Raw genomic sequence first — 6,858 nt, 5'->3', positions numbered from 1 at the left:
CCTAACCTTCAGAGTCCCCCTTCATTTTGCATACAATCATTCCCCCCAATATGTGTGTTGTTTAAAATTCCGTCCCGTCCCAACCCTGACTCCCCCAACCAATAGTGTTCAGTGAAATCCCCCCACCCCGCCCCAACACATTCATCCTCCCCAAAGGCAGGGCCCTCCTCCAGTCAGTGCCCTCGTTCCTCACCCCAGTCACATGACAGCACGACACCCCTCTCTCTGTTCCCCATGCTGTGTGACGTCATCTTCCTTCCACATGACGGCACCCGTCACCCCAACCCCTCTATCTCTCCCCCTCGCAAACCCCTGTGGCCTAGCTGGTTCTCCCGGCTGGGCAATGCTGGGCATTGCTGTTGTTTTCTGTAAAAGGCCCATATTCAGGTGGTTGCTGTGGTCTTTTGTGATGTCACCAATAGTGTGCAGTTTTGGTAAAAAGTGGAGACACGCAAACATGCCCAGTTTACATTTTTATATATATAAGATGATAACCAATCTGTCATGAGATACATACCCACTTTCTTCAGTTAACGGTACAGGACACGTGAGCATTCTAGAGCTGCCATAATATAACATGCACTAAAGTATTCTTTCTGCCAGAGAAAGAATCAAGTTTGAAAGCTTTAAATTAAGTACTTCCCTTGAGACCCGTGTAACGATACATACCTAGTTGTGCTGCTACAGACAGAAGTACCAGAGCAGTTCTCTGGTACAGGAGTCCCAGGGATGGGGAACTTGTTGCCGTCTATCTGTTGTGTTGAACTCCAACTCCCATCAGCTCCTGCCAGCATGGACAATAGTCAGGGGTGACGGGAACTGTACAGTAGTCCAATAACTTCCGGAGGCCCACTTGTTCCCTGACATGGCAGTAAACGGAAGTCAGTGTTATTATTTTCCCCTCTCCTTTCTCCTTTCAGTGATGTGTGCTTGTTAACTTTAGGGATGCCCCAAGGGCTTTGGCTGGGTGTTGTCAAATTCATGCCCTAAGTTGGCCTTTCCTGTTTTACCTGCAAAAAGGAATGGCAGTAGGGCCAGTACAGCTTGCCACCCTCTGCATGAGATTAGGGTTGCACCCACACTATGGCTTTAAAGCACATTCAAAGCCCACACGCCATCACAAAATTCAGGTGTGTGTGTGTCTTTGTGTGTGTGTGTGTGTGTGTGTGTGTGTGTGTGTGTGTGTGTAGGAAGTATGTGAGGGGTAAACTACAGTGCCCAGAATTCTTTGAGGGAAATAATGTGCAATCTGAGGAAGGGGTTGTCCTTTGCAGTGTAAAAAAAAAATGCTTTGCTGGATGAGATGGAAACATTCAGCTAACTTCAGCATTCTGTCTCAGGTGGCAGGGCAGTCAGATTTCCCTAGGATGCCTGCAAGTAGCGGGGAGGCAGGTATTGTGACAGTTGTCCTGTTTGTTTGTCCATATCCCACCCGGAGATTTGAACTACATTGCCCAATGTTGGATGCAGAGATGCCATATTTTCTGTGTATGTATTGCATGCACCTACACATTCCTACCTGTAGATGGCAGGCACCTCCTATCCTATAGACCAGGCATAGGCAACCTCGGCCCTCCAGATGTTTTGGGACTACAACTCCCATGATCCCTAGCTAACAGGACCAATGGTCAGGGATGATGCGAATTGTAGTTCCGAAACATCTGGAGGGCCAAGGTTGCCTATGCCTGCTATAGACTCATTCTTGCCTCTAGGTGGCTGGGCTTAGCTCCAAGTGATAGTAGCAGCAGTCTTAAGTAGTAATACTCTTTATTATCAAATTCTGCCTGTTCTCCTCATCACTTTTAACTTCACAGCTTTAAAACATTCCAGTGCTGCCACCTCACAGCTCTTTCCTGCAGCACAGGATTCTGCCCACCCATCCCAATCTAGCAATGGGGGGGGGGGGTTAGGTAGCTGCCCTCTCAGGGGCTGAGGCTAAGAACTTTGGGGGCAGTTCCACAATTGGCCCGTGGTTGTCCCTTTTCCCACCCATTCCATATAACGGAATGGGGCAGGTAAACTGATCTGGTGGGCTGGCTTTCTTAATATCCTCTCATTTGCAAATGATGGCTATTGTGGGCAGGGGGCAGGATAGGACAGTCTGATATGGTGAGCACTCAGAGGCATCTTTGAGATGATGGAAAGAGCTCCAGTCAACCTCATGTTGCTGGCTAGCTCTTAGGGCCATGGCAAACACCAGGAAACCGGGGACTATATATAGGTATCCCTTCAGCTGACCTAAAAGGTGGATAGCTGGGGAAAGGGCTTGGCTGAGGAAAATACTGAGCCTCGTGTAGGAAAGTGGGGACTTCATTACTTAATGCAATTGCTAACTTTTCTGAAAGCCACGTTTCTGCCTTGTGCCTTCATTCTGAGGAGTGAGGACAACGATCCACCTCATGGTGTCTTTTGGGTCACTTTTGAGTTTCCTTGAACAAATTGTTACTTCTGACAGTCAAATTCATTTGTAGGACTAGCAAGTCTCATGAATGGAGAGCTTAATGATCATTAGCAGGATAGGCAACATGGCACACTCTTTTAAAACCTGTTATGAGTCTCATCAAGTAAAAGCGGGGTCATTTATTTCCCGACCCTGTCAATTGAATGTGGTAGCTCTACTTTATTTTAGACTCTCTGAAATTGATCTGCTCCTTTATGAACTCGTGTGAAATTAGCCCTGGATTGTAAATTTTCTGAATGAGCCAATGTGACTAATAAATGCTAATTGCAAGATGCCTAAAGGATTTTCTCGGTGTAGAGCATGGAGAGTGAGATATAAAACCGATACTGAATGAGCACATGCAAAAGGGTGGAGGCAGACAGTCCCCCAAAAGGAAGGTTTCTTGCCAAAGGGTTTAGAATGCTAACGTTTCTTCAAATAGAATTAAGTTCTAATGATGCAGCACTTATCTGAATGGAGGCAGACATCAAGCTGATGCGCCTCAAAGGTTGTTTTTTTAAAAAAATATTTGTTAGTATTGCATCCACAATTTGTTTCTGAGATAAGGAGGTCTGCATGAGGTAAGTTTTACTTAGTTCCACGTAGCAGGAATTTGTATGAGGGAACTTGAATGCTCACATTTTTTGTGCATGTACCATGGTGACTTCTGAGCTTATTTACCCAAATGCCTTCCCCCTTGAAAAAGATGTGGCAAACTGAGTAGATGCTGACTTCACCTCTCCAGTGTACAATGACAGGCGTGTCTGAGGAAGTAGATATAAATATTAATGCAAGTTCAATACAAAATCAATGTCTTTCAAGTTTTCAAAAAAAATAAGATTTAGAGGAAAGAATCCAGAATTGTTTGAACTCTTTGGAATTTGGCGGCTACTCAGAGCACACGGATATGTATTCAACAGTCTCTACCAATTTTCTTATTCCAGCTAGGATTTGTCTAAGACATCCCTTTCCTCAGTATTTCTTGTTCTGTTTCCTTCCTGTCAGTGTGTAGTCAGACATGCACTCTGGACAATAAGAAAGCTGTTTTCAAAAAGCTTAAGGAACTACTGGGTGGGGTGAGATCCCTTGGTCAGAAATACTCAAAGAGAAGGGAGTCCAAGATGGATGGGACTTTCTTAAAGATAAAATTCTGAATGCAAAAAGGCAGACAATTCCAACAAGAAAGAAAAGTTGGAAGGTATCTAAAGAAACCGGTGTGGCTGCATAAAGAGTGACAGATGAGCTGAGATTCAAAAAAGGCATGTTCACGAAATGGAAGAAAGGCAAAATCACAAAGGAAGAGTATACACAAGCAGCTAGTAGTTGCAGGGGAAAGGTTCAGTGGGCCAAGGCTCAGAATGAACTCAGACTTGCAAGAGAGGTTAACAATATTACATAGGTTTCTTCAACTGTGGTTAGTTAGTTAGTTAGTTAGTTAGTTAGTTAGTTAGTTAGTTAGTTAGTTAAAAAAAAAAAACCTCTGCTGCTCTGTTTGAACCATAGCTGCCAAGTTATCCCTTTTTTTAAGGGATTTTCCATTATGCTGAATAGGCTTCCTCACGAGAAAAGGGAAAACTTGGCAGCTATGGTTTGAACAACAAAATCATCCAGAACTTTTCAATGCTCCTCAAGCAGTATTTAAACAGCCCAACTTCTTGCAAAGACCTAGAGCAGAGAAACAGAAAAATAGAGGTTGCATACAACCCATACATTTTGCTGGACTTTTGCACAGGGGCCATGCTAATCTTCTGTGTATCGTTCCAATTTTAGTATATGCACTGCCAAAGCGAGCACATTTTGCTGGACTTTTGAATGTATTTGTGGATAAGGCATGCTATCCTCTGGGCTGCCTTTATTCTTCTCAGCAGAAGCTTTGGTTTACCTTTATTACCTGGAAGATGCTGCCATGGGAAAATTTAGGAATGCCTATGTGCTTTCAGCTCTCCTTTAAAGCATTTTAACAAATAAAAATACATTGAAAACAGCATTTGCTGTTGATACCAGACATCTGTGAAAACAAGTGCTGAGTTACTGTGAATTCATAGAATCAATAAGGTGCATTATGGAACTGTGCAGCAGGAGTGTTTGCAATCCCTCCTGGCTTTAATAACTTTGGGGGAAAGATCAATGCATTTATATCCATGTGCAACACTGCAAACCACATCCATCTCTAGTAATTGGGCAATTCATAGACATTCAACACAGCTCTGGGCATTAATAGCTATTTCAATAAGAGCTGTATTTTTGTAACATTATTGAGGGAGATTTCTTGGAGTGAGACTGGGCAGCCCTCCATCATGATCCTCAGGTAATGACACACTTCATGTAAATCACAATTACATTTCAAGGGGAAATTGGTTGCAAATCCATCTCAGCTGAATGGCATTTAGACAGTCGAACTGAAGGTTTCACAGTGGGGCTGAAACTGGGTCGGATACCAGATTATTATAATTACCACTATTACTAATGAATAGCATAAGCAAAAGAGGTATGTCACTGCCCTAAAGAATTTACCATCCAAATTTCAGCAGTAGGAGAGGGAAGGGGAGAAAGATACAATGTCTTGGAAGGCATACAGGACACAATAGCCAGGATCAGGAAGTTAGACAAAAAAAATTATTAACTCTCCAGCAAGAACAGACTAGCACCAGGAAACTCCTGACTCCTCCCAGAATCAACTAAGTCCAGTGCCACCTAGGGACTGAACTACTGTATATAATAATGTTATCCATGTGGACAAGAATGACAGGTTAGATGCATGTGCAAATATAGTTAGCGCAGGTACAGTGGTACCACAGGTTAAGTACTTAATTGGTTCCAAAAGTCTGTACTTAACCTGAAGCGTACTTAACCTGAAGTGAACTTTCCCATTGAAAGTAATGGAAAGTGGATTAATCCATTCCAGGCGATGAAAAACACCCCCTAAAACAGCAATTTAACATGAATTAATACTAAAAAGACCATTGATCCATAAAATGAAGGCAATAATCAACGTACTGTACTATAAAATAAATAAGACAGTATTGTAGATGAAAAAAATTAACATTTACAGTGGTACCTCGGGTTAAGTACTTAATTGGTTCCGGGGTGCCATTCGCACCCTGAAAAGTACTTAACCCGAGCGGCGATAGCGTGCGTGTGCGAAGGGCCGGTAGAGCACTTCTGCGCATGCGCGAAGATCGCTTCTGTGGATGCGTGCGTGGCGGAACCCGGAAGTAAACATTTCTGGGTCTGAGGAGTACTTAACCTGAAAGTACTCAACCTGAAGGTATGACTGTACTGAAGATTTGTTTCAGATTAGAATTACCAACAAAACATAATGAAGAACCAGAAGAAAGGGACTGCAGTCACACTTGCCACAGAGAGATCTGGAAACATGTCTTATCTGCATTTGCCACTGTTTCACAGACCCTTCAAACATTTAGTTTTCCTGTTACAATTGTTGCAAAACAGGCAGATTAAGTTAAGCCTGCCTTGCATGGCTCTTTTAAAATTTTAAAAGATGATGCTGTTAAGGTGCTAAACCCAATATGCCAGCAAGTTTGGAAAACTCAGCAATGGCCAGAGGATTGGAGAAGATCACTCTACATCCCAATTCCAAAGAAGGGCAGTGCCAAAGAATGCTGCAACTACCGCACAATTGCGCTCATTTCACACGCTAGCAAGGTTATGCTTAAAATTCTACAAGGCAGGCTTAGGCAGTATGTGGACCGAGAACTCCCAGAAGTGCAAGCTGGATTTCGAAAGGGCAGAGGAACCAGAGACCAAATAGCAAACATGCGCTGGATTATGGAGAAAGCTAGAGAGTTCCAGAAAAACGTCTACTTCTGCTTCATTGACTATGCAAAAGCCTTTGACTGTGTCGACCACAGCAAACTTTGGCAAGTTCTTAAAGAAATGGGAGTGCCTGATCACCTCATCTGTCTCCTGAGAAATCTCTATGTGGGACAAGAAGCTACAGTTAGAACTGGATATGGAACAACTGATTGGTTCAAAATTGGGAAAGGAGTACGACAAGGTTGTATATTGTCTCCCTGCTTATTTAACTTATATGCAGAATTCATCATGCGAAAGGCTGGACTAGATGAATCCCAAACCGGAATTAAGATTGCCGGAAGAAATATCAACAACCTCAGATATGCAGATGACACAACCTTGATGGCAGAAAGCGAGGAGGAATTAAAGAATCTTTTAATGAGGGTGAAAGAGGAGAGCGCAAAATATGGTCTGAAGCTCAACATCAAAAAAACCAAGATCATGGCCACTGGTCCCATCACCTCCTGGCAAATAGAAGGGGAAGAAATGGAGGCAGTGAGAGATTTTACTTTCTTGGGCTCCTTGATCACTGCAGATGGTGACAGCAGTCACGAAATTAAAAGACGCCTGCTTCTTGGGAGAAAAGCAATGACAAACCTAGA

At 43.2% G+C, this 6,858-nt stretch overlaps 1 non-coding gene across 1 annotated transcript; it reads right to left on the bottom strand.

Moving 5' to 3' along the window:
* Positions 1 to 4,128: 4,128 nt before the first annotated feature.
* Positions 4,129 to 4,234, bottom strand: LOC118081630 (U6 spliceosomal RNA). The gene has a single exon (XR_004692098.2). It is a non-coding gene; the product is annotated as a U6 spliceosomal RNA (small nuclear RNA).
* Between the last annotated feature and the right edge of the window lie 2,624 nt (positions 4,235 to 6,858).

Source organism: Zootoca vivipara, chromosome 2 (genome assembly GCF_965207765.1).
Source record: "Zootoca vivipara chromosome 2, rZooViv2.hap1.1, whole genome shotgun sequence".
NCBI lineage: Eukaryota > Metazoa > Chordata > Lepidosauria > Squamata > Lacertidae > Zootoca > Zootoca vivipara.
Note: the sequence above shows the minus strand (reverse complement) of the source record. Positions and strands in the feature narration are given on the sequence as shown.